The 24,744-nt window shown below is 29.2% G+C and overlaps 1 protein-coding gene across 9 annotated transcripts in view; it reads left to right on the forward strand.

Annotated features, from left to right (window-relative positions):
* LOC129322649 (mediator of RNA polymerase II transcription subunit 25-like) overlaps positions 1-24,744 on the forward strand; it is a 79,551-nt gene that overhangs the window by 23,681 nt on the left and 31,126 nt on the right. The gene's annotated exons all lie outside the window — the stretch shown is intronic.

The raw sequence follows: 24,744 nt of genomic DNA on the forward strand, positions 1-24,744 counted from the left end.
CAGACCAAAGCCCTCTACCCTTTCCTTGTGTTGCCATTTTTTGCTGGAGGATCAGCGCCCCTGGCTCCCTAACATCTGCTCTCCCTTCCATTTCCTTGCTCATCGTTGGCGTCCTTGGAAGATCAGATTTGGCGGGCTCCTCATTATCGGCATCCCTAGAACTTTAGATTTGGTGAGCTAGACAGCAGCCCCTCTCCCTCCTTGGCCCGATCTGGTGAGCTTGAGGTCAGTGGAGTTAGTGGCTAAGGAGGACGAATGTGGTTCAAATTTGAAAGCTAGATTTGGTTATGCGAGTTCAATAGTAATTGAATATAGATATGCAAGCTCATTAAAAATCAAGTTCAAGTTATTATTGTTTTAGTTGGATTGAGTGGAGTGCAGATAGCGGCAGGAAAGAGGAGAAGGATGATGGATGTGCGGACATACACGTAAAATAAAATTCGAAATGAGCGTACGTGAAAAGTGAGGGTGGCACATTGAGGAAAAAAATGGTAAGAAAATCGGTTGAGATGGTTTGGGCATGTACAAAGAAGACCAAGGAGGCACCAGTGAAAGAGTGGAACATATAACTTGAGTCCGATTAAGAGAGGTAGAGGAAGGCCTAAGGAACACTCTTGGAAGTTTTGAACGCGATCTCTTAATCAATAATATCCTAAAAGTTGTAAATGATAGAGCACAATGGCGTCTTGCAATTCATGTAAGCCGTCCCCACCTAGTGGGCTAAAGGGCTTTTGTTGTTGTTGGTGAGTCTTTTTTTTTTAAAAAAAAAATCTTATGACATAACAAACTGCATTTTAAAACTTATTCTCACCCTCATTGCTAATCTCCTTCCCAGTCTTCTAAAATTCAATGCCTCATACAAACAAGCCCTAAATCTCCTTGACAAACCCAATTCTTATGAAAAAATCCAAACAATAATGGTGTCTTCTTGTTTATACTTCCACTATTTCTCTGAAAATTGCTATGCAACAGGACATGGTGGTATTTAAAGAGCCACAATTGTCCAGCCAGCAGCAGCACACAGCATCAGCGGATGCAATCGCAGCAGCATCTTCCGCAGCTGCAACAGCAGCAGCCGCAGCAGGTTGCTCACATGCAGCAACAGCAACTCCCGTCACCTACAACCAACACAACAGCAACAACTTCCCCCAGTGCAGCCGCAACAACTCTCCCAGCGGGCAACAGCAGCTTTCAGCAGAAGCAGCAGCAACTCCCGCAACTGCAACAGCAAACAAGCCGCTTTCACAACTGCAGCCGCAGCAGCAGCTTCCCTCAACTTCAGCAACTGCAACATCAGCAGCAGATTCCTCAGCAACAGCAAATGGTTGGTGCAGGGATGAGTCAAGCAGCGTATGTTCAAGGTCCGGGACGGTCACAACTGGTATCTCAGGGACAGTATCATCGCAAGGTGCACCCAACATGGGTGGAGGGGGATTCATGAGTTGCTCCGTTCTGCATATTTGTTCCTCCACAATCTATGCCAAGATTATATGAGAGTCATGATGTATGAGTCTGAAACCTCCGAATGCTGTTGAAAAAATTGATCACTTGGCAGTTTAGAGATAGGTTGAGTTTTCAAATTGCAGATAGTGTAGCCGCCTTGTGATTATTTATTTTGCTAATGAACCGTAAAGAACCATGCAGGAGGCTTTATATATTGTTATAAGAATTAATGTTAATAACGCAATGCAAGTTGCTAGCTAGATACTGTGGCATAGGGTGCCCTTTCCCCCTTTTATATGGGCATATTTGGGTGATGGTTTTATTTGTTTCAGTGGAACCAATAAACGTTTTGTGTAAAATATATATATATATATATATATATTTATATCACTGTTAAATTTCATAATTAATATTTAAATTAAATAAATTAAATTGGTTCTTATTTATAATTACATATTGAATTCAACAATCAATTAAAATATGTCATCATAGTAATTATCAAGTAAATCTATAATTATTGGTAATTATTTGTAATAACACTAGTAAGATATTTAAAATTAGAAGTAATTAAGCTTAGTTGTTCAAATTCATGATTTTCTCTTCTAATCTTTGATTCTCTTCTATCTTCTCTTCTCTTAATATTTGATCTTTCCTCCACAAACTAGACTCAATCTCTAATCTTTTCTCCAACCTTTGCCTCCAACTCTAGTGATCTAGCCTTTGACATCGAGATCAAAAGCTCATGAGTCATGACATAATAGCGTGCCTCTAACTCCAGCATCTTACTTTGAGATTGTAAGCTTGTGTCAACATACCTCTACTTTCAACTCTAGCAGTCCAGGAGTTTAGCCTTTGGCATCAAGATTCCAAGCACTATCGACAAATTAATGTTTTATTATATTTGTATATATAAATATTATTTTTTATTTAATTTTTATGTCACTAATTCAACCACCAATCTAACTGGCTCAAGTCTTTGTAACATCCTGATTTTTATATAATAAGAAAGAAATTGTGAATTTAGGTTTTGAGGAAAAAAAAATGATAATAATAGGAATTTATATTATTTGAGGTTATTTAGAAATAATATTATGATTAGGTATTTAATTATGAATTTAAAAATTTAAATTTAAAACCACATAAGCAATATTTAGTTAAGATATAATACATAAATAATTTTTTTTATGTGTGTGTTAAAAAAAAAAGAGAAGGTAGAAGGAACAAAAAAAAAAAAGGGGGGGTGGAAGGTTGTTGTTTCTAAGTCCCACATTGGTTAGATGAGGGAAGAGAAGAGGTGCCTTCATGTATAAAAAGGAGGGGGTGTGTGCATTAGGAAGCATGAGAGGCTAAGATGCAATTTAGAGAAAATTGCAACTTTGGCCCAAAGGTTTGAATAATTAAATTCAAACCTATAGTTTTTTTTTTTAATATAATTTTGGGACTCACAATCCCATTTTTATATTATTTTTCTCTCTTCCTCTCACGTTGCTCGGCGTTTTCTCGCAAGGGGGGATATTTTCTTTTTTCTTCAGGTATGTTCTAACTTTCCTGTTTAGATTAGCATTTAAAATTTATTTAATTACAAAATTAATTTTATAGTTATTTTTTAAATAATATTAGCTTTCTAGTGATATGATTATTTTGTAGGATAGAGTAAATATTTTGATTAGGATTTTTTCTATAGGATAGTAAATCTGATGATATGATGGATTAAAAATATAGGTTAAAACTCTTAGGGATATAATAAATATTATAGAATATTTTCTTGAGGTTGAAACTCATGTTTAAGAATTTTTGAGTTAAAATCTAGATCTATATGGTTGAATTTATGTGGAATCTGAGATGTAGGGATAAACCTATGATTATTAAATATTTATTTAAGTATGAATAGATATTTTTGAGGTTATAGAAAGGTGATTTGAGGCTTCAGGATAATTTTAAAAATTTAATTTATTTTTGGACGAATTTTTAGAATATAGAAGGATGAAATTGTGATACTAGAAGTGATTTGAGGATAAAAAAAATAGTTTATTAGGGTACGAGAATTTTAGAAAAAGAATTTGGGAAGTTAAAAGAGGCATAAATCTTAAATTAGTGTTAATATGGATTATAGATCTAAGACTTTCTAACTATTTAAATTAGAGTTATTTATTTTAATGTAAAATTAATATATAGTATTGTGAAATAATTATGTAGATTATATTGACAAAGATAGTGGTGAAAAGGAGTTGTGAAGGGGAACTTGTTATTCAAGACACAAGGTAACCATTATTAATGTGTTGTGATGAGTGTGTTTGTGAATGGTTATGTGTTGTTTTGTTGTTTGGAAAAATTATGAATTATTGAAAATAAATACTGCATATACTTGTTTGAAATTATTGCCAAGTGGGTTAAAAATTTATTTTTGTTTATCATGATGAGATATTATTGTTCGGATATTCCTGTTTGGATATTTGAATGATGCATGACTTGTCAGGGTATTTTAATGTATGGTGTTAATGGGAATTTCTGTTCGGTTAATTATTACCACGTGGTAAGCCCTCATTGGACCCAATGAGTGGCGTGTCGCTTGGTCCAACTCACCTTTGGCCGGGTGATTTGGCGTCCGAGCATGGCGAAAGGAGAATATAAGGTGCAGTCATGCAAATTAAATACTTGTTCGGTTTGTTTGAAAGTATTGTTCGGTTAAATGTTTTGTGTGCCCACTTAGCAATCGCATGATTAGTTACATCCGCATGCATCATTACATATTAATTTTTGGTTACTGGGACTTTTAAGTCTCATTCCCCGTGGTTAATATTTTTACAGGAGCGAGTCCGGCCGAGAAAGCACCAGAGGTGTAACTGTGGTGTATGAGACACCATCTTTTACGTTGCCTCTTATTTTAGATTATACAATGTATCTTGTGCCAACTTAGGACATATCTTCTTTGTGAAGCATGTAAACTCTAATCCTTTTTATTAAAAGTATTTATATGACCAAGAGGATTATGTCTGTCGCTCTTGATTTATGATCTGATTTGAATAACATGCTATGAGGATCATGTCTGTCCCTCATGGTTCTAATTGTTTTTTTTTTTGAGATATTTTAAGACCTGTGGTATATTGTCTTGGATGTATCGTGGTAGAAATTTTTACCATGATAAGGGTTTAATGAAAAAAAAATAAAAAAAAGGATTTGTTGAATTAATAACTTGTGAAAAATCGGTCTGTAAATTTGAGGGTGTTACACTCTTTCAAGTTCGATGTTTGGTCCGAGTTTCATAACATTGACTCTTACTATAAAAGGGGTCAAATTCATAAAATTAAATCATTGAATAGAAAAAGGTTAAAGGGATAAAGTTACCTTGATAAGTAATTGGTATCCATAATGTTCCATTAGCATGATGTTTCTAAAATTTTAAAAATAGTACAATGTCATCTTTAACTAACATTGATTATTAACTAACTAATTTTGATTAGGGCTAAAAGAAAATTTTTCTTTGAAAGTTTTTTAAAAGAAATTATTGGTATTCTAAACTTTTAACTAACATAACATTATTGAGTTGTCCATGTTTGAATAAGAAGAATACAAAAACTTGTCAACAATTGTTGGCAAATGGAAGGCCCGTTGCTTTTATTCCTGATTTTGACTTAATGATGTTTAATTATAATCGAACCCAAAATCTTTTGATTTTAGGGCTATTACCGATTGTCAAATCATTCTTTTAAATTGAATATTGATAATCTTTATTTTTCGCCAAGAATATTAATATTAATAATCTAAAAATACTGTGGCAATTGAAAGTTTATGATATTAATTACTCTAAATTTCTTAAACAAAATTTCCCTTAGTTCTCAAAATTCTTCAACTAATGGTGAAATGTTGGTCAAATGTAATGATATTACACTATTTTTAAAACTTATAGGGGAAAAAATTACACAATCCAAAGTTAATAAGATACTAAAGCTAATGTGGTACTTATCCCTAAGACTGAGAATCCAATGGCTCTTAAGGATCTTTGACCAATCGCTATAATGTGAGCTTCAAAGTTGTCACTAAAATCCTCGCAATGAGATTGAAGAGGTGCATGAGCTACTTGATAAAACCACAACAATGCAGCTTCATTAAAGGAGGATAAAGTAACGACAATATCATCACAGCTTAGGAAATTATCCACTCTATGATAAATAAGAAAAGAAGAAAAGGATTTATTATGTTGAAAATTGACATGAAGAGGCATGTGATCATTTGGACTAGGACTTTCTTGCAGATACATCTCCAAAATTGGTTTAGATGCTAAATTATCAATCTTATCATGGCCTGTATATGTACAAATACCATGAAAATCATATGGAATGATGAAGAAACCCCTTAATTTTCTCCTACTAAAGGTTATAGGCAGGGAGATCCTTTGAGTCCTTACGTATTTGTTCTATGTATGGAGAGACTTGGTTATGCGATTGAAAAGGAAGGTCAACAGAAAACATAGAAACCTTACACTTTCTCAGGTAAAAGCTTTTCTATTTCTCACTTATTTTTTACTGATGACCTCCTTTTCTCTGAAGCTTCTGTTGAACAAATGAATGTGATTAAAGAAGTTATGTCTAATTTTTACAGTGTTTCTAGACATAGAGTAAATTTAAATAAGTCAAAACTCTTTTGTTCTGCAAATGTGAATTTTAATAGGGCCATGGATCTATGCCAGGAGGTAGGGATAAGACTCACTGGCAATCTTGAAAAATATCTTGGTATCTCACTACTTCACACTAGACCAACAAAAGCTACTTTTAAACCTCTTGTTAACAAGGTTAGGAAGAAATTATCCACTTGAACACTGTTTTGAAAACTAGACCGTCGACTGGATGGTCGAATCGGTTAGACCGTCAACTGGTCTAATTTTTGGTCTGATTCATAGAAAAAATTGTTTTATGAGTTGAGCCGAATTGAGCCATTTCGAACCAACGGTCGGACCGAGAACCGAAATCAAGTCAGGAACCGGATCCGATTTTTAAAAATTGGACTATTTAAAAAAACTTTTTTATTTTTTATCAAATTTTTTTAAAAAAATGATTGATTTTTTTAATCATTTAATAGTATATTGTATCATGTGGCTTATTAAGTCATGATAAACCTAAAATATTTGATTTTTTTAAGTTAAGTAGCAACTTCATATGTATTTCTTATATTTAAATTATTATATACATATATAATTTTTTTGAATTTAATTATTATGTCACAGGTTGGACCATTGGATGCGAATCGTGAACCGCTGGCTTTTTCGGTTCAATGTCCGGTCCGTTCTGAAAACATTGCACTTGAAAAGGAAATTTCTTGAGTATGGCAGGCCGAAGTGTTCTTATTAAGGCTATTATCTCTGCCATCTCCACCTACTAATTGCAATCCATGCTTTTACCTAAAGGGATCATTAATGAGATTGAGAATATTAGTAGAAATTTTTTGTGGAATCAATTTGATGAGAGGAAAAAACTTCACCTTATTGCTTGGAGTAGTATTGAAAGAGAGAAAACAGAAGGAGGATTAGGTTTCAAGGATCTCGATAAACAAAATAGAGTTTTTATGTTTAAACTTTGTTGGGGACTCCTCTGTTACCCTAATCGACTGTGGGTAAAATGTCTAAAAGCCAAGTATAAGTGTAACAATGGGGGCCAGTTGACTATTTTAAAAAAGCGTTGCTCCTCTTTTACTTAGAAACAATTGTTGAAGTGTGGGATTATTTTTGCAAGGGCATTAAGAGGAAAATTGTGAGTGGATATGAAACAAGATTTTGGTAAGATTTATGGGCAAATTTGGAACAACCCTTCATTAATTATGCTATCGCTAGGAGCAACATAGGAAACCCTCGAGCTTCAGTAAAGGATTTTGTTGCTGAGAATGGTGAGTGGAACATATTTAAATGTGTAAATTTTTTGCCTTTGAATGTCATTAATCAAATTAGCAAAATCAATACTCCAAGAACTGTAGGTCTCGATACGTATAACTGGATAGGTTCTTTGGATGGCAATTTCTCTATTAGTTTGGCTTATGCGTTAGTAGAAAGATTAGAAACTAACCATGCTGAGTCTAGGTGGGTAAACCTTTGGAGATGGCCCATTCTTGAGAAAATCAAAACTTTCTTTTAGCAAGTGTCCGATGAGAGGCTCCCCTTAAATTTCCTTAGAGCCAAGAGAGGCATCATGACAAACAATCTTTATCCTTTTAAGTGTGGGAATGAGGAAGATGTTATACACATACTTCGAGATTGTGAGAGAGCGAAGGCTGTGTGGTCATATCTATTATGTCCTAATTCACTTCACAGTTTCTTTTTTGGTAATTTGCAAGTTTGGCTTAGATGGAATTCAATACATAACCTTGGAAGGCATTTCTGGCAACAACGGCCCTGGGTTAAAAATTTTAGTATAATTTGTTAGATTATTTGGACGACCAGATGTAAAAAGATTTTTGGAGAAAGACCTGCTTCAATAAAGGAGATTATTCAAGCATTAATCACACAACTTATGGAGGAGTCAACAAATGGCAAATTCAAGCACAAGATTTTCCATCCTCATTAAAAGGCTCATAATCTGGTTCATCTAAATACTCAATGCTAATAGAATAATTTTATGATTTATCAGTGCTGCTAGAAGCCTCTTGCTTCATATTTGCCTAAAGAAATAAAAAAATTAGAATTTATTTATATAAACTCATAAAATAAACTAGATAGCTCAAAAAATAAATTCTTATTTTATTTTAAATATACGCAAATAGCATATCCAAATGAAGATCTCAAATTTAGGGATTTGTTGAGACAAACTATGTCTCAATCTGGTCCCGCACATGCCTTAAGAAGTATTTTGGATTAAGAATTCTGAAAAAATTTAAAAAATAGAAAATATCACTCTTGGAGGAGGCGGGTGTGGTCTTTCTCATGCTCTGGTGATAACACATGCCGGTCCATTGTGTTCCACGCACAGATAGAGTCTCCCGATGGGTCCCACGCACCACGTGTCCAAATATATATATTTTTTATTTTTTATTTAAATTTTTCATTATTATTTTTTATCTAGGTCGGGTTTTTTGTATTCAATTTGTGGACCCACACCCAAAACAAACAAGAAATTTGTTTTTTATGTTAAGCCCAAAACTTTTTTTTTTTTGTAAGGCTTCTGGGCTCGCTAGCCCAGAAGCTATATATATATATTTTTTTTTATTGAACGTCACATCAAAAACAATGTGTCATTTTGATGATGGCAGAACCAACACATCATTTTTGTCATCATCTTCCTCCAACCAGGTCAAGTTAACTCGGTTCCTTTGGCAGGTCGGGTCCATTAAATCCAAAACTTTCAGAGGCCATATCTCCTTCATCCAGTCTCCATTTTACACGTTCTTGGTGTCAATTTTTTGAGCTCTACACATTTATGCAGTTCTTTTGTCTAAAAAACTCAGTTGTCAAACACCCATTATTTGTTTTGTTTTCAGTTGTAACGTTCGGTTTGTCAAATCACATGCAAAGCGTGTATAGCCTTATATAAAACACTTATATCAACCAAGAAGCATATAAACTTGTTCATTTTGATGAGAATAATCATAAACATGTATAGAGGCAAATTATGTGAATATATAGAAAGAAAACAAAAACTAAACTTTTAGATTTGCATGTATATGGTTAAGTAAATCATTATAAGTTCTTCAAACACAAAAAATACGGCCTAAAAAAAACTAAATGCTTTGATACCAATGTAAGAAATTGAGGAAGAATACATACCTGTAGTGGTTGAGTTGCACAGACATATATGAGAACAAAGACATAAGGTCGAACTTTGTTCGGATACACAGTAAAGGCCCGCAAAGAGGATGAGAAAATGAAGGAAGTATTAGAGTGCAAGTTACTAGCTTCAATTTGTTAACCAAATGAGAAATGCGAGAGCGTGCTGATGCAGTTGAGAAACCGTTCCCTTTTAAATTCAAAGGTTAAAAATGGAGAAAAAATACATTTGAGGCTCTGAGTAAATTGTACATTGAACCTAAACATTTCTCATAATTATAACAAAAACCCATTTCTCAATTTAGGCTTATATATATGGGCCTGATTCACCAAGGGTGGATAACCTAATATTTATAATTGCTTCATCATAATTTTTATTTAATAAATGACCATATTCTCTTTTAGTTCCTTTATTTTTTTCTTTTTCTTCAATTTCCATTAATTCTTCTAATTCTTGTTGGTTTACTTCACTTATATCATCTTCTAAAGTTTTAGCCATATTTATATTTACTTTTTATTTTTCAATCTTTTTTAATATTTTATTATTATCTGTAAACGTTATTTCTGCTAATCTATGGTTTTCTTCTATTTCTTCTATATCTATGTCTTTTTCTGTGAATTCTATTTTCTTATTATTTCTTGTTTGCGAATAATTTGTTCCATTTTTTTCATCATACATTTTTAGTTTTAACTTTTCTATTTGTTCACATGTTGTCCATATATTATTGTTTATAATTTCTTGTCCTTTTCTTAATTTTTCTGTTACTCTTCTTGTTTTTTTATATTTTCATGCATATCTCATTTTTTAATCTTTTCTTCAGTTATATTAATATTTGGTTCTTCACGTATTCTTATCATATTTACTTGAGAATATTCACCTTCTATTTGAGTTTTACAATTTATTTCTAAAGCATTCATTATTCTTTGAGTATTATATTTTATTAAACTTATTTGATTTTTTATGTATTCTGTATCATATTTTAACTCTCTTAATTCTTTATAAAAATATTTTTTATTTCATATATTTTTTGTTATAATGGTTTTGCTAATTCTCTTAATCTTTTTGCTTTTCTTTAGGATTTTATTTTTCTAGTATTATTTTTACTTCTTCAGGTAACATTTTTATTATTTCTTCTTGATTAAATATTTGTTCTAGATCATTTATATTTTATTTATATAACATCCTAATTTTTTCATTAAATACATATTTGTCTAATTTACTTGATTAAAAGTACTTTGTCCTTTTCCTCCAAATATAAACGGTACTAACATACATGAAGGTTCTCTTACAAATAAATAAGAATTTTCTGAAATTTTATTAGTTTCTACTCCATACATCTTACACGTGTAAATAAAATTTGTTAAATAAAATATATATAATATAATATTAGTTTTTCTTTAAAATTTTAAAAATATCTTTCACTAATAAAAGAGATGAGGGAAATATACTTAAGAAGTAAAATAAGAAAGCTAATATTGAGATAAATATTGTTAATAAAACTTTATTTTTAAAAAAAGAATATCTTATATTTGAGAAACCAAATCACCTTAAAAATATTTTGTAAAATAAGGCAGGAATATTGAGTATTTTAAATATAAATGGAGAAACTTGTCAAAGCTAAACTTATTATTAATGATAATGATAAAAACATGTTATCCGCATCAAAAATAAAATAATTACTTAGTTAGAAAGAACTTTTTATAAAAGAGAGAGAAGCTTAAAAATGAAAGTATCCTATAGAAGGATGATATATATATATATATATATATATATATCAAAGTTAAAAAGAAGTATCTTTAAAATAAATAAACACTTGCATGCAATGCGCGATAACATTAAAAGTTAGCAGTTAAAAAATTAGGGAAAAAATTCTTTAGATCAAAAGATAGGAGAATAACTTAAAAAAGAAGCATATTTAAAATAAAGAAATTGCATTACATAAATTAGTCCCTATATATGATGTTATCTCAAATATTCAAAATGACTAATTGTGTATAGTTTTAAGATTTTAAGAAGTGAATTGTTAAAGATTAAATTTTAGAGATTAAATTAATAATTCAAACAAATTTGAAGTAGCAATGGAGGGGAAGACTTTGCTGCTAATGGGAATGTTGCTGATGAAATGGCATAAGTGATTTTATTTTTGTTAAGTTAAATTGAGTTATTATATGTAGGTTTTTTTTTCCCAATTAAAATCTCTTTGATGAGGAAAGAAAAGCTGAAGTAGAAAAAAGGGGGCATGAGAATAGGGTGGAGCCAAGACCTAGAGCCAAAGATGCAACATAATTTAATTTTAAAATCAATAATTTTTTAAATAAATAATTTAAATAATAAAAAGTAATAATTACACTAGGATGCCATAATGTAGATCAATCATCATCTTTTTTTAGAAATATTGAACATGTTAATATGATCTTTTATCTCATCTCTATCATTAAAATATTATTTGGCCACAAAAAATGTCATTAAAATATTGCATATATAATAAATTTTTGAGCTTAAATATTTTTTTATTTACTTAAAATGATGCAAAATTGCAAAATTTACATATAATATACCATACCCCAAACTTTCCTTTAAGGCAATTCAGGACCGCACCTAATATTTTTAAGTGAAGAAAGGTGCAATAATGGTCATAAAAGTATTTTAGTAGGTGTACAAATAACCAAACTGTTAAATATCACTAACATTCGTTAATTTTCAACATTATGCCTAGTCTCTTGGCCAAGTATCACTAATATATGACAAGAGTGCCTTTGCCATTCATTAGGCCGTTAGAACTACTTTTCCATTAGGATGGAAAGAAAAGTTAAGAGAAAAAAAATGAAAAAAAGAAAAAACTGGGAAGAAATGTTATTATTTCTCCTGTTTCGATGGATAGAAGAAAATAAGAAGGAAAAGAAAATAAATAAATATCATAATAATTATAATGCCTTTATATCAAAATATATATAATGTTTCATGTCATTATAGGTGTAATAAAAATAAATTAAAAGCAGAAATTATATTAAAATTAACATAATTAAATTAATTTAAAATCAATTAGTAGTTAAAAATGCATTTTCATATTATATTTTGAAATCAAATAATTTAGTAAAAATATGTTATTTTTACATTTTTAAAATCAAAGTGAGAACTTTTTTTAAAATTTACTTTCTGTTCAAAGATGAAGATGATGAAGCCATGAATTGAGGAATTGCAGCGAGGAACACGCAGGAGAAGAAGACGAAGCCAGAAGACGATGATGTTGCAATGGGAGCCTCCTTAGCACTGCTATGTGTGAAAAAGAAAACATATGGAATATGCAAGAACTATGCATGAAATATTTTGACATAAAAATATTATGATAATCATATGGAATATGCATGAAATATTTTTACATAAAAATATAATTGTCATTATAACATTTAGTCATTTTCTTTCCTCTTTATTTTATTTTCTCACTCACTCAAAGTACACAAAAGATAATAACATTTTATTCTTTTTAATTTTCTTTTCACTCTATTTTTCTCTTCTTGCATTTTATTTCCTTTCTTTCCATTCAAACTGATGATAAAGGTCAACTTCAAAAACAAAAATTAAAGAGGATGACTTTGTTTTTCCATAAGGTTCAACCTTTTAGGTTTGTATAATTATAACTCCATAGATTTTATTTTCTTTAGTATGAAAAATTGACAATTATGGAGTGCATCTTCATTTTTTGAGAAAATAATAAATAAATCTTATCAAAATAGGTAAATGACAAAACAGTACCATAAAATGAGATAATTAATTAACCTAAAAACTCTAGGGTCTTAACCGTCATAATTTTTTTTATAAAGTTTATGTTTATGACCCTCTACAAAATAATAGAAAGCTTACTTATTAAAATTTAAACTAAAATCATGTTAACAACAATGGTAAAATTATTAATACATGAACTGTAGTTGTTATTGCATGATTAATTAATTGAAGTTATTATGACTAATTATGTTGTTGATATTTAAACTGATATTGTTAATCACTAAATTGAAGTTGTTAATATAAGAAACGCACTTGTTATTGCATAACTAAATTAACAACTATATTTTTATATTAACAATTTCACCTTTATTGTTAACTAAAAACTTTAGTTTTGATATTGACAACTATGTTTTTTATTATTTTGGTTAGGGCCAAAAATGTAATGTTGCAAAAAAAAAATAGAGAAAATATACTTGTAAGTCCTTACCATTTCACTTAATTTTGAATTAGGTCTCTGTAATTTATTTTATTTTAATCAAATCCTCATAGTTTTATCTATTATATATATTGACCTTGAGTGTTAAAATTAAAAATAAATTATTAAATTTTAAAAATTAAAATTAAAAATAAATTATTAAATTTTACAAAACAAATATACTCTTAGAGTTTGCAGAAAATTTAATTTAATACTTTTAGCCAAAACTGACAAAAGAAAATTTGAATTTAATCCACTTTTTATATTTTTATTATAATTTTTTATGAAAATTTTACATGTATAAAAAAATATTTAGAAGATAATCTAACTACAGAAATTTTGAATTATAAAAATTACGTAATTAATTTTAAAGTCATATAATCATTTAAAAAAATATAAAAATTCTTAACTTTGGTTTTTAAAGAAAAAACGTAAGGATTTTAATTTTTAGGGATTAAAAAATTTAATTGATTAAACTATAAGGGCTCAATTAAAATAAAATAAACCGCATGAATCTAATTTAAAATTGAGTAAAATTTTAAGGGCCTACAGATATGTTTTCCTATAAAAATATGTTAGATAAGTTTATAAAGACTTCAAAGTAATTATCACATACCATGGTACTTATTTATTATTTGTCTATTTTGATAAGATTTATTTATTATTATAGATCTTTGTTTTCTTGAAAATTAATAAAATTGATTGTTTTTGTTAAAAATGAAACAAGTGTTATTCTCTTACCCCTAGTGGCACCAAAGGCACTTTTGAATATGAAAAGTTGCAGGATCAAACTATGCAAAGTTCGGGTAAATATGGTGAAATTGAAATATGTGTGGACTAATATGGAAGGTGTGTGAGTGAAAAAAAATAAAATAAAAGAGACTGTATATATATATATATATATATATAGGTTGAATTCCTTGTACATAATATCTTCAAGGAATGCTCTCTGGCTACTAATGTTTGGCGAAATGACGCAGGATATGCATGCTGGCTTCTATGGCAAGAGTATCTAGCGATGGATATTACAAATCCTACAATACTCCCACATTGACATCTCCTAGAAAATTAGAATATGCATACTATGTTGGAAATTATGGGAGGCCAGAAATAGACATATCTTTGCTAATGAATCTTTCACTACAGAAGGAATCCTAAATCATGTCCGAGCTCTTGTGGATCATACTATCAAAATTTTTTCCATTGTTAAATCTATTATAATTTTGTCTTCTTTGTTCTGTTATTTTATTTTATTTTATTTTTTTTTTGTCATCATCAATCAACTGTAATGCCTGATCTCTTTGTACAACTTTTTGGATTAATGATATATCCATTTCACTCAAAAAAAAAAAAAAGCCAACGTTTGGACATGGATTTGTCACCATCCCGTCCAATTCAATAAACCAATTTAGGTTTGTAAATATAAAATATAAAATCCCTCAAAGCCCAATGTGGATAAACATAAACTCTACTAACTATTATTGTTTAACGCCAAAAAACAAAACTACAAAAAAAAACAAACTAGCCTATATCAAGATTGTAAATCCGTAAGCTTAGGCCCAAATTATTATTTTCCTTGAGTATTCCCTTTGTTATGTGTAGAAGTCACATTCTAATAATAAAATTAAAATATCTGACACTATAATAAAATTGCACTTTTCTCTCAAACATTTTTTGAGACAAAAGTAAAGATATTTGAGAGAAAACTCTTTTCTCTCAAAATTTCTCTCAAATAAAAAAAGAGTATAATTCATAGAAAAAATTATTTTCTCTCAAAATATCCTGAGAGACATATGTTCTCTTAAAATTTTTTAAGAAAAACATATTCTTTTAGAACTATCTGAGAGAACTTCTCTTGATTGAATCCAAGAGAAATTTCTCTAAAGTTGAAATTTATCTATAGATTTTAATGAAATTTGTCTTTTAAAGAAATAAAAAGAATATTTTATATTTTACAAAAATAATAAAATGAAAAACATTAAAAAGGGAAAATTTCACTAAAATTCACATATTCCAACTTTAGATACTTTAAATCTCTTTTTATAAGTCATCTTGCATAAAAAGATGAGTTACTAATTATTTTTTTTCTAATTTTACCCTTTTACAATATTTTCTATAGGCAAAGTAAAAAATTTTCATTCGAGAGAGAAAGAACATTTTTAAAGACGATGCATTTAATAAGGGTAAAATTAGAAATTTTTTAGGACATTGTTAATAATTTTAATTACCTTTTATTAATTCTAGAAAAATGGTAATTAAAAGCGATTTATATACTTCTTTCGTTAGAAAATATAAGGTATTTTTTGAAGAGTTGAATATTAAAAAATATAAGCTATTTTTAGTATTTCAAAATGAAATCATTACTCTTTTTTTTCAAAAGTGTCTTTAATAAATAAATTATTTTATATTTATTTTAAATAAAGATAAATATGAAAAAATAATGATTTGAAGACAATTAATTACTTTATTGACAGGTAAAATTTAATTAAAAATATTTTATATTTTTTAATAGAAGGATTGTATATATAGAATCAGGACAATGCTAATTATTCATGTAATCCTAAAACAAAATAAACTAGAGACGTAAACTTACAACCTTGGAAAAATAAAATTGGAAAACAAACAACACACAGTTATCAATTGTCAATGCATGTTGGCTCATGATCAAACAAAAAGAAGTCGATACATAAGATCTTCTCAGTTAACAATTTGCATATATATGATCAAACCCTTGTAATCCCTATAAGCTCGTGTTAGTATGGTCAATCTTTCTAAAGAGATTTACCTCATGGTGTTAGTACTATCAATTTTTCACCGATCATGAATAATGTCATGCCAGTTTCGATCACACACACACATTTCACAAACACGAGTTTAATTTGAATCTAATATAATATTTTTATGAACACTTTTGGTGTGGTAATTAATGCCGATTCTAACTTGTATAAACCTTTTAAAATACAACTCGATCATCCTGAACAAAACCAAAACTTGTATGATCTCTTTTACATTTCTTTAATTTCATTCTTTGTCTCTCTTTTATAGGGCAAGTATATCTCTACTCTTTCCTTGAAAAGTTGTGTCCTTAATTGGCCTGATTTAATTGTTAGTGTTTAACTAATAAAAGAGTTTGTTTAAGCATATACATGCCATATTTGTGCCCTAACTAGCTGATGGTGTTCGCATATGTGTGTGTTTGTGCTCTAATTTCCAGAATAAAATTCAACCCCTTAAAGGCTGGCAGGAAGTAGTGCACGCTGATATGGCCTTGGCATAATAACATTTACTACTACTAAGTCTGGCCATTTCACTGTAAGAGACATAACTCTTTGTGTGGCTATGTCCTCCGCCTCTTTATCAGTTTTATCTGAACATGCTCTGGTAATTTCAACGTATATTTATCCTCTTTCTTCTTATCATCATCATCATCACGTTCTTCTTCTTCTCCGCCTTTTATCACAACTATGGAATGACCCGTTGAGTGTGACCTTGAAAACCTCTTTACTTTATCTCCTTCTCCCACTTGCTGCAGATTCCTAGAAACAACTTCTTCTCCCTCTTCTCTTCTAGAATCTTCTTCATCATCATCTTCTTCCCTTACATCGATACGGGTCTCATTATCGTTGTTGTTGTTCTCTGTGAATGGCTTTGATTTTCTTGTCTGGTTTTCCTGATGAGATTTTTCCTTTGACAATGAATTGAGATCTGTACGACAAACAGGACATGTCTTGTGAGACTCGAGCCAGAGATCGATGCATTCCTGGTGAAAGACATGGCAACAAATGGTTAAGAGGTGAAGGAAGCTATCTTCCTCAAATTCTAACAAGCAAATGGCACATTCTAGGCTATAGCTTTTGTTGTTGTTGTTGTTATTCTTCCCTTGGAACTCCTTCATGGAGGCGTAAGGAAATGTGGGGAAGATCTGAAGCAGCACCTGGTCGAGGCCACGGAATGGAGACGGAGCTGCCGCCAGCCGTGGTATGAATCTAGCGAACGAGATGGTCGGTGGTGGGATGATGGAAGGCCCAGGAAAAGAAGTAATTCATAAAACAGCATCGACACAAGTAGATGAAGCAGAAACTGATGATGAAACATATGAGGATGCCTAACGTGAAAGCTATGATCACCGACAAGGTAGTGTATGCGGTTGCCGATGGAGGGGAGGAGATATGGAAGTTAAGGCCTATTGCAGAATGAGACATTTAAGCCTTTTGGCGGAGGCAATGATATAATTTAATCAAAATTTAATCACAACATTATGTTGGTTATGGCTGGAAAATTGAAAGAGAGAATATTAGTCATTACTATCATGGTCAACATTATCGCCATTGTCGTCTATGGTTGCTTCTCGGGAACCTTTTGTTCTTGGAAATTCATTGCATGGATGAGAGAAGTTTAGGCCCATTGAGGAACAAGAATGAAGCAAGGGAAAATCAGGACGACGCTGGTATATAATTTAAACTAGTGTGTATTGTGTACATATTTATTTCACTCTTTTTTTTTAAATTTTTGATTTAATAATATTAATAATAATAAGTAAATAACACTTCATAAAATATAAAATAATATATAAATAAATTTATCAAAATAATATGTTTCGCTTTGTTTTACTTTATTGAGTAAATTATCTGAGTCCCTCACTATCTTTTGACTTTTAAAAACAAATCTCACATTTATTCCTCACATGTATCCTCCTATGAGTAAAAATTTTATTTGAAGCAGTGTTGGATATTAAATGTAAGCCCCCTCTTTCAATAGGATTGTAGTTCGATTTCTAAATAAGTAAGATTTTTGTACTTAGTGTTATATAGTTAATATACTTATATCTAAATTAAATCATGATAAATGGATCTTATGATATCAAAAAAATTATAATAAAAATTTATTATAGAATAAATAATTGAGAAAATTACGTATAAGTTTTGTGGAGGAAATTTGATTATAAATAAGTTCCTCAAAATTCAAAAGCCATATCTAGGTCCCTTGAGACCAAAGTGTATTTTCAAATTAAGGTATGAAGACATCACACGCTTATATACTCGTAGACAAACATGACATAAAGTAAAAGCAAAAGTGATCGATTTTTTAAAACTATAACTTCAAATATCTAATAGTTAAACTGATTATGTATTACTAACAAAGTTTAATACTAATTATTTATAACTATTTCAATAATAATTAACAATTATCACTTCAATTTATTACAATTATATCTTCACATATCGAACATTTATAAATTACTATATTGATATAACGTATTTTTAATAGGAGTATGATTATCTTTGTACCCTAATTTCAAATTACAATCAGGTCCCAAGGGACCTGAATATGGTTTCTAAATCTCACATAACTTGTTTGTAAATAAGTTTGCTCCACAGGATCTAGACACAATTTTTCCTAAATAATTTATAAAAGATTCACATGCTTTGATTTAATTAAAAATAAGCACATTAAATATATAAGACTAAATATGTAAGCTTTTCTCTTTCTAAATACTATTGAGAATGAGAATATTTTTAACAAGATTATACCATATTTATTAATTAAAATTTATATTAAAATATTGCTTATATTTATTAACCAAACTCTGAAAATAATAAATCCCTTAACTATCTAAATAAATTTATTAAAATATGTCTCATTTAAAATCGTGCTTGCTTCTCACAAAAAAAATTATTTATGCATTTCCTGATCATTTTTGCATATCAAAAAATGGGGGAAATTACAGCCAGTAGGTCCCAAAAAGAAATTAGGGAAAATAAAAATAAAATTTATTTAAATTATGTAAATGATATTTTGATCTCTCAAAATGTCATAAGTCCCCTGAAGTTTCTAAAAACTTTTCTTTCATTAAAAAATTAATATAAATGGTCAAGTTGTCCTTAGTTCAGAATTTCAAATACGAACTTGATTGCATTCTTGTGATTTTAAGAAGAAAAGTTATAAATCTTAGAACAGAACTTATAAATGGCAATTGATATTTACAACAATTAAAGAATTTCAGGATTTCAAACCTAAACTTGTGAATTACTGTTGAATTCTTGTGATTTTAAGAAGAAATGTTGTGAATCTTAAAACAAAACTTGTAAATAGTAATTGATATTTAAACTAAAGGCAATTTGATCATTTACATTAATTTCTTAATAGTAGAAAAGTCCCAAAAACCTTCATTGATATTATGACATTTCAAGGGATGAAATTATCATTTATATAATTTGAAGGGATTTTGTTGTAATTTTCCCAAGAAATTATTATTTTTTAACTTATTTACAAGTCAATCTTTAATATTTTATTTGTCAAATTTCAGTATTTATAAGTAGATGAGACCTATAGGTACTTAGTTTTTTATATTAGACTTATATATAATTTTTCTTTTAAAAAAATAAAAGTACTATTTTTTAGAAAATGAAAAATAATAAATTCTTGTATTTTTTAAATTAAAAAATTATTTAAAATTTATTATTTTTTTATTCTCAATTCAGAACACATTTCCCATTAACCTATTTTATAAATGGGAATGTGAACTATAAAAAAATAAAAGAAAAAAAATTATCTACATCTTCTTAGAGTTTTGCTCAAGTTTAAATAGACACCTTAAAAGAGGTTTTAATGATGAAAATATTACAGGATGGAACTCAAGTTGATTCATTTCTCAGGAGCAAGTTTCAAAGGTCAGTGAAAATTGATAAGTTAGAACAACTTTTAAGTATTTTTTTACCATAGAAATTGAAAGAATCCAATTCAATCAAGTTTAAAAAAAAAAGTAAAATTTGTTTGGATTGGTAAAACTATTTTGGTCAAAAGCAAATTTGAGGAAATCAATCATTTATTTGTATGATTCTTTGATGGAAAGAAATTAAAAAATCGATATGTTGTTGCCATTTTTGAAATGATTAAAAAATTAATTTTGTTTCAATCAAGTCCATAGAGTTTTATTTATTATATATGTTACCTCCTGAAGCTTAAAACTAATAGTGAATTATTAAATTTTACAAAAAAAAATGCTTTTTGTAGTTTACAAAAAAATTAATTAAATACTTTTAGCCAAAATTAAAAAAATAAAATTTGATTTGATACATTATTTACATTTTTTAAATTTTTTTTGAAAACTCTTTATGTATAAAAACTACTTAGAAGACAACTTTATTATATAAATTTCGAGTTATAAAAATTATATAACTAATTATAAAGTTATATAATTATTTAATAAAAATATAAAATTTTTAATTTTATTTTTTTGAATGAAAATATAAGGATCTTAATCTTTAGGGATTAAAAAAATTCAAGTTAAATGGTAATTTAGGCCCTACACTATAGGCTCAGGAGCGATTTGAATCTTAAACTTGTATTTGATACCATTTGAACCCTAAACAATTAAACTTAAGACAATCTCCCCCATCTTTAAATTAAACTAAACGTCTGTTGTGTGGGGCCCATATATTATGACATCTCCCTCCTCTACCTCCCCTCTGTCAGCATCTCTCTTCTCCTGCTATTGTTCATGAATGCTAGTGATGTAGCATGCAATTGAAGCATGCCTTAGGGATGACCACGAACCCCATTTGGAGCCAGGAGGTGCGATGGAGGTGCAAAATTGGAGATTATGGGATAGGAGGCTTGCCTTTAGAATCTGACACATCTTCGAGCACTACTTGGAATACAGAACCAAACGGCCAGTGAAAGTTTGAGACAAATCAAAGAGAGAGAGATTAAAAGCGTATGAACATACACTTCAAGGAGTTGTTGCATGCATTGTGGGTCTATTATACTTAAGATCTAGGAGTGAGTTTTGTCAAAAATTATCTCATCTTCACTATTTTGTCTTAACATAGAGCCACTAGTTAAACCCTATGTTGCGACGCCATGGTATTAATTGCATTACTAGTAAGGTTGAAGACTTGTTTGTTGAAGGGAGATGGAGCTAGGGTTGTTGACGGATGCTTTTCTAATAGTTTGATGTGATATGAGAGAATGGCATCAATGCCTAAAAGGAGGAAGAAAGTACTAGATCAGGCATACCTTGAGTTCCTCCTTGACAGACTCTAGCCACTTTCGAGAATAATTAGTCGAGGTTGACTTCATCCCTCGATTATAATGCATCCATTATTATTTGTAGAAGAGAGATGCTGGGAGAAGGGGGAGGGAGAGGGCTTGACTGCAATGTGTCTGTCATCAATTGGAGAAGAGAGATGCAGAGAGAAGAGGGAGGGAGAGGACTCGACTATCATTAGCTAAAGAAGAGAGATGTTGACAGAGGAGGGAGATGTTAGAATATATGTGGCCCACGTAATAGACACTTAGTCCAATTTAATGACAGGGGTGAAATTACTTCAAATTTAATTATTTATGATTCAAACTGTACCGCATATGAGTTTAGAGTTTAAATTATCCTTCGGCCTATAGTTTAGAATTTAAATTATCATTTACCCTAAAAAATTAATTGATCAAACTATAAGGGCTCAAAAACAAAATAAACTATAAGGACTTAATTTACAATTGAGAAAAACTATAGGGACTAGCATATACATTTTCCCAAAATAAAATGGACATTTTTTTACCTTTATAAAATGAACATTTTCTAGTTAGCATTCTCTGAACATATAATTTAATAATTTAATATAAATATAAATTATGATAATGATTTAAGATAAATATGAAAATCTATGTAAAATTGTGTAAATATTTATATGTTTTTATATTATGAGAACATTATTCATTTGATCTTTAATTTTTAGCTTGATTATGACTCAATCTTTCAAATTTAACTTGGTTTGTTTGAAAATTTCATCCTTATCACTAGTAGATCAAATTGGACCTCATTTATATGTGTCACAAAAGGTGCTTACATGATGTGCTCATTAGCACCCTGTAAGATTTACATGGCAATAATACATTTAAAAAATAAAATCATGAAAAACAAAAAATAAATTTAAAATTTAAAACAAGGGCCGAGACAAGTTTGAGTGTGGGATGAAGAGAAAGTAAAATCAAAGTCAGGACTGGAAAGTAAATAATTTGATCTCCAAATTCTTTAGATCCTTCCTTCAAATAGAACTAGATTGTAGGAGTAACTCTCTATACTCTACTTTCTTTTGTTGGGTATCTTACATGTAAGATTGTGATGAGAATTTATAAGAAAACATTTATAGCTCAATGCACGTTCCTAGATTGGATTTCACCATAAGCAAAATAATTTGGTCTTCAAATTACCAATGGTTGACATAGAAAAGAGATATTCTTTCAAATACATCATGAAAGACTGATGGTTTCAATATGGGTTCATGATGCCAATTACATTTTTAATGAGGGAACTAAGTTTAGAAGATTTTACACATAAGGATAATATCGAAGAAGTGTAAAAAAAATGGTAGGCACAGAAAATGAAAATAATTAGAGCTGGGAATACAGGCGGGCCAGGCCCTTATGGGCTCGACCCTTTAGGGCCTGAGCCCTAAAGCCTGGTTTCTCATTTTGACCCTCATTTTTCAAGCCCGGCCCTTATACTCAGGGCTCAGGGCTAGGCCCGTAAGCCCTTTCTTAAAAAATAAAAAAATTAAAATAAAATTAAACATTATAAATAAATTAAAATATTTTAAAATTAAAAAAATTAAAATCATCATAATTTTTTAAAAATTAAATAACATACATTAGAAGTCTAGTAATAAAATTTAAATCTTCATTTAAAAAATAGTTCATTTTTTTTATAAATATACAAACATAATAATTATAAAAAATAAAAAATATCATAAATTTTATACTATACACTGATATTTATTAAATTAGATTAAATTAATTTTAGAATAAATTAAAATTAATAATAATATAATGTGTGTAGGATCAGGTGAGCAGGTCATTGATTTCAAACACGTGTTTTACTAAAAAAAATAATAATAAAAATAATATAACAGGACTTGAAGGGCAGCCCGGGCCCAAGCCCTATTTTACAGGGCTTATCAGGGTCAAGCCCTCAAGCCCAATTACTTTAAAAAAAAATATTTTCAAAGCCCGAACCCTTATTTAAACAAGGCTTTCAGGCCCGGCCCTCCAGGCCCGGCCCTTATTCCCGGCTCTAAAAATAATCTTGACAATTTTGTAGGCGATGAAGGAAGGAAGCTAGGCACGATGAGGGAAGTATTCGAATCGGTCTACTCCAAACTCGTCTTTACCACTTTTTAAATTTTAGATTTCTTTTTTGTTTTTCGTGATTTTATCTTTTTTAATGTATTGCCATGTGTATCTTTCGTGATGTTGATAAAGATATCGTGTAAGCACCATTAGTGACATAAGTCACAACAAATGGAATTTGAAAGAATGAGTTATAATTATAATTGAATTAGAAGTTGAAGATGAAATGAATAACTTTCTCTTACAAGATCTATGCTGTTTTAGAAACATATCAACACAATAAATATGGGAGAGAACCAAATTTATTATGAGAATTTTATATTCTACAATGATTGTTGATTAAACGTTATCAATTTAAAATTCAAAGAATACAAATTTATATTGAATTGGCTGTTCATTAACAGTGATTTGAATAGTAAACTTCCATCAATTTTTTTTTCATGGTTAACTTTTTTGTTAGATTTTTATTTTTATATGATTAAAAAAAGATGAAAGAATGTGGGGCTATGATTAAAAACATAAATGTGAAACCCATAATAAAAATAAATAGTTAATGTGAGGTTATGGTAAAAGAGATAAATTTAGACATGTTCTTAACTGAAATAAATTATATTACTCTTGTCTAAAAAATATTTTTAATTGAATTATATCTCTAATAATTTAATTATTATCTTTAAACTAACATTAAAGTAGCTTTTCAAAATAATTATAAATATATTTTTTTGGATTTTGATTATTTTAAAAATTTAAACAAATATCATAAAAAATTATAAAATATATTTTTTAAAAAAATAAGTGATATTTTTTTCATAAAATAAACTGAAATAAATGGCCTTAAATTGTTTTTAATTTATTATTCTTAGTCTTCCTCTTTATATTTTCTATTTATTAAATTTTTATAACATCACCTACAAAAAAAATAAGCTCAATAAAATCTTCTCTCTTTTTTTCTCATTCTATTATGATTTTTTTTAAAACTAAATAATGTGTTAAGATTCTCTTGTGACACCAGGTATAAAATCTAGTTGAATAAAATCAAATGAAATAATTTTAAAGAAAAAGTGGAGAAAATATAATTGCGCTAATTGTCATTAATTTAAAGCATTACATAGGATTTTCCAATTTAGAGGATTTAAATCCAATGTCTAATATTAAATATTTTTATTTTATATATATATATATATGTGTGTGTGTGTTAAAGTCAAAAAATATCTATAAATATCATGCTAT

Source organism: Prosopis cineraria, unplaced genomic scaffold (assembly GCF_029017545.1).
Source record: "Prosopis cineraria cultivar Desert tree isolate PC_DT_omini unplaced genomic scaffold, ASM2901754v1 PC10, whole genome shotgun sequence".
In the NCBI taxonomy this organism is placed as follows: Eukaryota; Viridiplantae; Streptophyta; class Magnoliopsida; order Fabales; family Fabaceae; genus Prosopis; species Prosopis cineraria.